At 40.5% G+C, this 8948-nt stretch overlaps 1 protein-coding gene across 1 annotated transcript in view; it reads right to left on the minus strand.

Annotated features, from left to right (window-relative positions):
• Positions 1 to 7277, minus strand: part of LOC124556691 — a 116121-nt gene extending 108844 nt beyond the window's left edge. The window contains exon 1 of the mRNA XM_047130665.1: positions 7208 to 7277. The gene's annotated coding sequence lies outside the window, so the exon portion shown is untranslated. The remainder of the gene's footprint in view (positions 1 to 7207) is intronic.
• Between the last annotated feature and the right edge of the window lie 1671 nt (positions 7278 to 8948).

The raw sequence follows: 8948 nt of genomic DNA on the forward strand, positions 1-8948 counted from the left end.
GGAGAAGTTGTCGGAAGACGGTGTTTCAATAAAAACTAGTTTAACTGGAAGAAAAGTGACATAAAACTAACTTGCCAAAATAGTTAAATAATGTTTGCGATAGAAGGTAGTTCCTAGAAACTGAGACAATGCTCTAAACAAACTTCCCAAGAAAGACAAGCAGTACATAAAAACCGAGATCGGTTAGCCTGCTATCCATAATGTACAAGACACTAAAATCATCACTAGTTGAATAGGGAAAAAGTTCAGATTTTAATCAGGTTAAGGGTCTATCTGACTTTAGGAGATATAACAATGGATCATCTGAAAGTCATGAACAAAACTATAGAACAGATCTATAATCATGAATTAGCACTGAGTATGGGATTTATAGATTCTGACGAAGCTTTTGGCTCGGTTTCAACGAAATCCGAAATTTCGTCTCTTAAGAAACAACACATTTATTGCACCCAGATATTTTGCGGAATATATACGTCAATGTTACAATTTGCATTAGCGTGGACGAAAATACTGAAAACTCAAGACTTTAAAGAGGAATCAGGCAAGGACATTTCGTATCACAGAAACTGTTCTCAGAAGACCCATTAGTAGTTTTCATATTCTTAAATTAGGAAAATTGAGAAACATCTGAACGAACTTCTTTATGCTGATATTTTACTGTTTACCTCTAAAGAAGGAAAACAACGAATGAAAGAAGTTAACAGACTTAATTTGAAAGAAGTTAACAGACTTAATTTGAAAGTGGGTATAATCATTAAATTAATCCTAAATGAAATATAATCAACATATCCAAAGTAAAATAGTACAAATTAACAATGAGGTCATTTTTATTTAGAACAGGTGAAAACGACTGGATGGACAACAAAAGTAAGAAACAGAAAATAATAATGGCCTGGTTTCCGGAACTAAGCTTCTGATGTGTCTGAAGAGTAAAACATACGGTCAGCAAATATTACCGAGTTTAGACTTATTGAAATGAGACATGGACCTAATGCAAAAACCTATTTAAGGCTGAGATTAGCTCAACATGCAATGGAGATGCTGAAGTTGGCACTTACAAGATAATCATAAAAAGAACCAAATGGTTCACGGAAGAGATTTGAGTGAAAGACGTAATGGGCTTCAGTAAAATTGAAATGGAAGTGATGAGGGGTATGTAGCCGGTCAATGGATGGTAGATAGAACAAAGAAATTTCTGGGTTCCTAGCGATAAGAGGGAAGATATTTGGAATGTGGGTAGATAACATTACGTGGCTTGCAGGAGTTGCGAGGGTAGGTATGTGAAGACAAAGGCTATTCAGCAACGGGTGGCAAATGGTTACGATGATGTGGTATTACATGTTTTTTACATACATCAAGAAAATCGTGATTTTGAGACTACCTATGCGAAAAATTCAGTGTAATATATTTTGTTCTGCGGCATTCTCGCTACTTGTCAGAGCTTTTATCCTACACGTAGCAATAATCATTACACTTTTGACATTCCTCAGAAGACATGCCTCTCTTCCCTACACATCTCGCACGGCATTGTGCTCACATTTTGATATAGGCGGAGTTTCATGAATTTTCCTTTGTCCGAGTGAGAGTTTCTATAACTGAGAAGTGGAACACGTATTCCGCGGCCAGCTATCAAAATTTATGTTTTCTAGGCAACTCTAAATCGCTTCAGGTGAGTACCTGGATAGTTTCTACTAAATTTGCAGTTGTCCATTTCTTTTATTGTTGTCGAGGGCACGTTGTTCTTATTTTATAATTTTATATTCAAATCGTCAATGCAAACAGTGACTGCAAGAGCTTCAAAAAAGCTAGCAGAGGGTCATTGTTACTCTTCGAAACACTTCAAAGTATTAGACGACTCAAGTTGAAACCATAAAGAAACATATCTTCGTGAAATCAAATATGTAACAGTTTCTGCATATGAACTTAACGACTTACGACTGGAATAAACCATATCTTGTAAATGGCTTAGGGTGATTATGTGCAATGTTTTGCAACAGAAAGATAGTAGAAATCCGGTAGTGCGTGAAAGAAGTAGCAAGCTTTTATTTGTTGGTAGGATTTGTAGAGATAATGTATAGTCTTCCGTAAGAATTGTCTGCGAATCACCTATACGTCATACTGAGCAATGTTTTTAGAATGTTCCTGTTCGAATCTAGTCGATTTAGTTGATCGTATTGAAGATGTAAAGAAATGTTCAACGCGGAAGGTCATGGTTTCGTTCATCCCATTGGAAGCTGTCACAAAAGTGTTGGAAGAATGTTTATAGACGCTCGATTAAAGGAGTCTGATAAAACTTCAATATTCTGTTTCCATAACGGAACCCAGCAACAACCTTCAGCTCTCCACCTACCGTGAATATGTCTAAAACTCACAAAGGCTTATACACCGTCTTCTTCATCAGTCTTCATCCGCGAATGGGATGGAAAATTCTTTTAACACTTTACCAACCCTTCAACAGACTTTGCAGTTGCTTGATGGATATACATTCAGAATAAAACTTCATTAATCCTTGAACATCTTTGAAACTAAGAAAAATCGCCACTGTGTTGCTACGGAAGAATGGAAGTGTAGGTATCTTTCTAAGGAGACGAACAATCCAATTACTTCACCTATGAAGAAGGCTCAACAGCACTTAATGTTAATACAGGGAAATCTCCGGGGTCTGAAGTACTGTGGCAAACACACAAAAGTATAGATGGCTCAGTTTTTCCACCGATATTATGTAAACCACAAGAATTAAAACGCTCTAAGATAATTGCTATATTAAAACATGGCAAACCAGCTGTGTTACAAACCAATATCCCTGCTATAGGTGACATACAAGGTACTGAACACCTTATCCATGACATTAAGTACAAGATTACTTAAAGTAGTCCCGATCGAATAAACAGGCTTTCGGCTGCACAGATCAATTTCTGTCACTCACCGTCTACATCGAGGCAGGATTTCACAGAAAAATTAAAACCGCAGCTCCATTCACTGATCTATCGGCGGCGTATGACAGTGTTGAGAGAAGACATAATATACAAGTTTCTTCACATAATTCCTTCCAAACCAATAGCTCGCCTAATCGAGAATATACTAAACGATCGACTGTTCCAAGTACTCACGGGATAAAACAATAGCTCCCCAATAAAATTAAAAAAACTGTCTACCAAAGTGGTCAGTCCCTGCTCCACTTCTCTTCGGCTTGTACACTACAGACATGCCAGAAACAACATTAAGGAAATTTGGTTGCTGTGACGATCGGATAGCCTACTTGCAACGTGTACCTCAACTGAACGGTCAGAAGAAATCCTAATGGAGATCTAGATGTAATGCGAAAGTACTTTCGTAAATGGAGACTCCAACCAAACGCCACCAAAACACAGGTTCCCTACTTCCACCTAAATAATAAACTTGCCGGAAGAAAACTCGACAGAGTTTAAAAACAGTACACTCACTCATAAAACAAAAGTACCTAGGGGTAACCCTGGATAGAACTACCTTTTTGAGAGCATCAAACAAAAACAGCCGAAAAATTGGAAACAAGAAATATCATTCAAAAGCTGCATGGTACAGCCTGGGAAGCATCAGCATCCACCTCACATTCTTCTGCTCTGGATCTTGTTTTCCCAGATTAGCTAAACAGCCGATACGCGCTAAAGATAGATGTCCAACTAACGCCACGCGATTTATTGTTGGGGTTATTAAATCAGCATCTACAGAATCGCTGCCAGTACTAAGTCACATCTCACCCCCTCAACTACATCATATAAATGCTCTCACGAATGACTTCAAAAAGACAATGGGTAATTGAAACTTACCAATCCATCAAGATGTCGATTACGCAAACTATGACTCCGCTCTAGACGGCCACCAGCAATGACAGCAAGCGTCGCTGTGGAAGATGAGTTCAACATTACCAAAACATGGACTCAAGAATGGACTGGACAACAGAACAATAATATGCCGTGTGTCGCTCAAAAACCGCCGGGATTTGACTTATTGCGAAATATATGGTCAATGCTAAACAGAATTAGAACCCAACACAGCAGATGGGACGGCCGCTGTGGCCGAGCGGTTCTAGGCACTTCAGTCCGGAACCGCGCTGATGCTACTATCGCAGGTTCGAATGCTGCCTCGGGCATGGATGTGTGTGATGTCCTTAGGTTAGTTAGGTTTAAGTAGTTGTAAGTCTAGGGGACTAATGACCTCAGATGTTAAGTCTCATAGTGCTTAGAGCCATTTGAACCATTTTGAACAGCAGATGGGCATAATTTATTTTACACAAATTGGGTAAGCAGCCATCGCCAGTTTGTGATTGCGGAGAACCACAAGTCATGAGACATCTCAGAGGTATTCCTCACAAGATCACATGATGGTAGACCAGGAATACTTCATACTGGCGACTCCAAAGTCGATAGATTACATAAATGCTCTAGATGTTTGTTTGTAAGATTTTATGTTGTAAAATATAATAATCTATGCTTTGTAGTTTTGCAATGTGTCAAAAAGCCATTCAATAAATAAATAAGAAGACAATGGGGAACAGTGCGAAACAAAAGTAATGACCTCTTACTCATTGCACCGAAATTTTAAATTGTACCATCAGTTTTCTTCTTTATCGACACCCTTCCGTAATCTGTCTCTAAGAATCTCGTCCTTGGTGGGGCATTAGCCCTTTTCTTCCTTTCTGCGACGATAGAGAATGAAATTGATGGTACAGTTTCAAATTTCTGTGCAGTGAGCAAGAGACCGTCATTACATTTGTTTCACACTATTCCCCATTATGTCTCCTTATTTATTTACTGAATGGCTTTTTGACAGATTGAAAAAACTACAAAGCTTAGAGTATTATATTTTACAGCATAAAATCTTACAAACAAACTTCTAGAGCATTTATGTAATCTACCGACTTTGGAGTCGCCAGCACGAAGTCTTCTGGTCTACCATTATATCGTCTTGTGAGGCATACTTCTGAGATATGTCTGATGGCTTGTGGTTCTCCGCAGTCACAAACTGGCGATGGTTGCTTACCCCATAACAAAGGTTCCGTTGTGTCAGAGAAAAAGGCTTGCAAGTACTCCAAAAATTGCTTTCAGTTTAATGGTCATTCTCAGTCAATCTATAAAATAAACTACTTTTACCATTTTTTTGGAAAAACTAATAAAGCAATCAACATATATCTTCTTGTACATTACTTATTGATTCTTGGACAACATTTTCAGATGTTTTAAGAAATTCAGTCATTATGTCCCCTATGAGAGGAGTTACAATTGGTCTGTCGAAAATGAGGTGTGTCCATGACGGAAGTCCTTGAGAAAGTATTTCTAGATGAAGGACTGGATTGAGGGTACACTAATAAATGTATCTTTCTGATATTAGGCTGAGTTATCGTACTCCTGGTGCATGTCCACGAGGAGTAATAGGCTAATATTTTATTTTAACTTGGTTATTGCAAAAAACATGGCCAGAGATATGAGACAAAACTACATCTTTAGTGAAAACGTCCGCCATTTCATTATTTCTCAGATTTAAAAAAGACTGTGCTATTACTCTGTGCGCAATATCCTGTGGATTAGGAAAACTGTTTTTTGATTTCCCGTAAGACTTAGATTGCAGGACTTCCGTCATGAACACACCTCAGTTTGGATAGAGCAGCTTTAACTCCTCGGATTGGGGAGGGGGGGGGGGGCGGCGGCAAGTGTGGAGCAGGGGGCTTAATGATAATTTCTTAAAGAAACCAGAAAATCTTGTCTAAAAATCAGATAATGTGCAAAAAGATTTACGTTGATTGCTTGATCAGTTTTTCCAGAGTAAACAATATTAAAAATCGCTTAATTTATAGGCTAACTGAGGAGAATGGACCCTTAAGGCAACAAATAGAACTGGATGACAGAACTGGTACATAGATTTCCAGTTGTACAGTTTCCGGAGAACGTTTAAAATATGGTAAGACTAGCCAAGAACGTATTTGGCACTGAATGTCCCTCCGGTATCATCATATATCCACACGTATGTTGAAAGGTAACGCGAAGTTGTGCCATCATGGTGCGCGAACTCTTTGTGACGCAGCGTATCTGAGGCCGTGTCTGACCTGAACACGGATAAACAGCGCAGGCAAGCGCGGCCGCTGTGCCGAATTCCGGCACGCACTCGCTAACCGCGGGTAACGCACTCGTGCCTAGCCAGCGCTGGAGCCGGCCTCCTTGTAGCAAGTCGTCCCTCGACGCATGCGAGGCTAATTCTGGACGCTGAGGTGTGACGGGTGAAGTCATGATGCCGCTTTCACGATTTCAGTCCTGGGTAGTCATAAAGAAGTGTTCCTCCTACGGATTGCCCAGACCTGCTGTGCAAGTGTCCCGCACGCTATACTTTATACTCCCCGGTAAGACATTCTCCACTCTAATAAAAATTTCTTGCTGAGCACGCGCAGACAAAAGGAAGTTAACAATGTGAAATTAGAAATGCTAATATATTAGGAGAAATGTTTCTAATTAAAAGCCACTTGAAAATAATAACTCTCCAGTGTTGACCGGATATGATCATACACCTCTCATGCTCTCCTTTCCATAACAGAGCTAATGTAGTACAATTACTGAGTCTTTCGGAGTTTCGAACGAGATTTATGGTTCTCAGAAGAGAAATGGTAGTAAGTACCGAAAAAAAATCGCTCTCATCAATCTAATCAGCATATTTTTTAAAAAAAGTAACAGAAGGAAGTTGCGAGGGCGATGTCTCATGACGCGCGCAGCGGACATGCCAAAATGTAGCGGCTAGCGGCCTGGCTGCGCGGAAAACGAGTTCCTGACCTGGTAAAGAAACACTCGCGCGCCACCGCAACCATTGAGAAAGTCGACCGTGCGTGCGTGAATGGTAGCTCCGGCCCTCCACAAGCTGACACTACATCCCACGCATTTGTCACTAACAAGTATCACTTTTTCCGTTACGAGTCCACAGTGCGAGTCCAGTACGAATAACTGCGAGACAACTGTAGCGGACAAATAAAGGAGGCACCACGGTATTCTGCACAGGCCGCAACACCGTTAGCAGAAAAAAACTACCTGTTAAAGGAAGCTCTTGCATCACCAGTGCATGACATAGGAAGAGCTAACACAGTATAAGAACGAAGCATTGGTGTCTTGCTGTAGCGAACTGTGACGCCGCCATCTACGTTGCGACATGTTCGTCTCCGAACGAGGCGTTGTAGTCTCCGAGCACTTACCTACATCAACGTCTCGATCCGTATCCTCTTGTTGTTGGTCACTGACTGACAGACCAGCCTGCCCAGCCGAGCCAGCGCGCTTGCGTCACCTGCGCAGTGCTGCCCCACAGTGGCCGCGTTCGCAACTAGGTGGCTTTCCGGAAACACCCAGTTAGCGTTGTCCTTTTTGTTGCGGTGCACGTCCACTTCCCTTCGTCGGTAGCGCTACGCTTGCGCGTCTACGCACATCTCATTCGCCGGTCGCCGACCGACCACGTAACGGTTTCCAAAAAATTAGAGCTGTGTGAGAAACGGGCTGCTAGGAAACGGGGCCTCATTCGCAGTTCGCACGCCTGCAGCGCCACCAAAAGAACGGAGCAGCAACACGACCTGAAACTATTTCGTAGCGTAAAAAAAGGAAGGGTCACATTGCATGGAACAACAAGCGTATCATTGATACTTCTGGCACCTTTATACAGTGATACAGTGAAGTGAGAGGAAGAGGATACTTCTAATTCAATTATGTGAATGTATCAGCAACTTCCCTTTCTGAAATTAAGGAAATTAAAAATCCCCTCAAAAAGTACCAAAGATTTGTTGCCACATAATAAGCCTGGTCTTACCTGAAATATGGAATGCATCACTGACACAAGGCATTTTTTGCCCTTGTCAAACCCCTATTTAAGAAAGGTCAGGCCGATCTGTTCCACTGCTGACATCATTTTACAAATTTTTTGAGAAGGTAATATACTCTAGAGTAATATCTCACCTGAGCAACAATAATATCCTCAGCAAATGACAGTTTGGATTCCAGAAAACTTGTTCTACTGGGAATGCCATCTACATGTTCACTCACAAAATTTTTCAAACATCAAATGATAAAATAGCACCAGTTGCCATTTTCTGCTACCCATCTAAGGCATTTGACTGTGTGAATCACAGAATTATTTTACATAAATTGAAGTTTTTTATAGCCAACGAATGGATAATGCCATATCTGACCAAAATAATGCAGAAAGTTGTACTTAGTAATTCAACCAATGTAGTCCCGGGACATTATTCCACTGGGGAGAAATCACATACACGATTACCCCAGGCTCAATCTTTGATCACTGTTGTTCCTCTTACATATAAACAATCGCCCATCTAATATACAACAAGCAGAATTAGTTCTCTTTGCAGTTGACACTAGTATTGAAATCAGTCCATGCATATACACGGAAACAGAAGAAGTGGTAAGCAACGTTCTTTAAAGTATCATTGAATGGATTTCTGCGACCGGTATCATCCATATTATATGTAGTTCGGCACATCTAGGGGTGCTAAACCTATGATGAGTGAAACACATGGAGAGCAAGTAATAAACAGAGTGGAAACTTCAAAATTCTTAGGTGTCCATATTGATGAGAATTTAAATTGGAAAAAGTACTTACATTTTGGAACCCCTAAAGTAATTTAGTTCCGCAACATTTGCACTTACAATCATTGCTAATCTGAGGGAGAGACAAATAAGTCAGTTGACATGTTTTGCGTATTTTCATTCCATAATGTCATATGGAGCAATGTTCTGGGATAGCTCATCTTTAAGAAAGAAAGTCTTCATTGCTCAGAAACGTGCTGTAAGACTAATATGTGGCGCTCACCTCCGATCATCTTGTAGACATGCATTATGTGATCAAAAGTATTCGGACACCCCCCAAGACATACGTTTTTCATATTCGGTGCATTGTGCTGCCACCTACTGCCAGATACTTCATATCAG

This window comes from Schistocerca americana, chromosome X (genome assembly GCF_021461395.2).
Source record: "Schistocerca americana isolate TAMUIC-IGC-003095 chromosome X, iqSchAmer2.1, whole genome shotgun sequence".
NCBI lineage: Eukaryota > Metazoa > Arthropoda > Insecta > Orthoptera > Acrididae > Schistocerca > Schistocerca americana.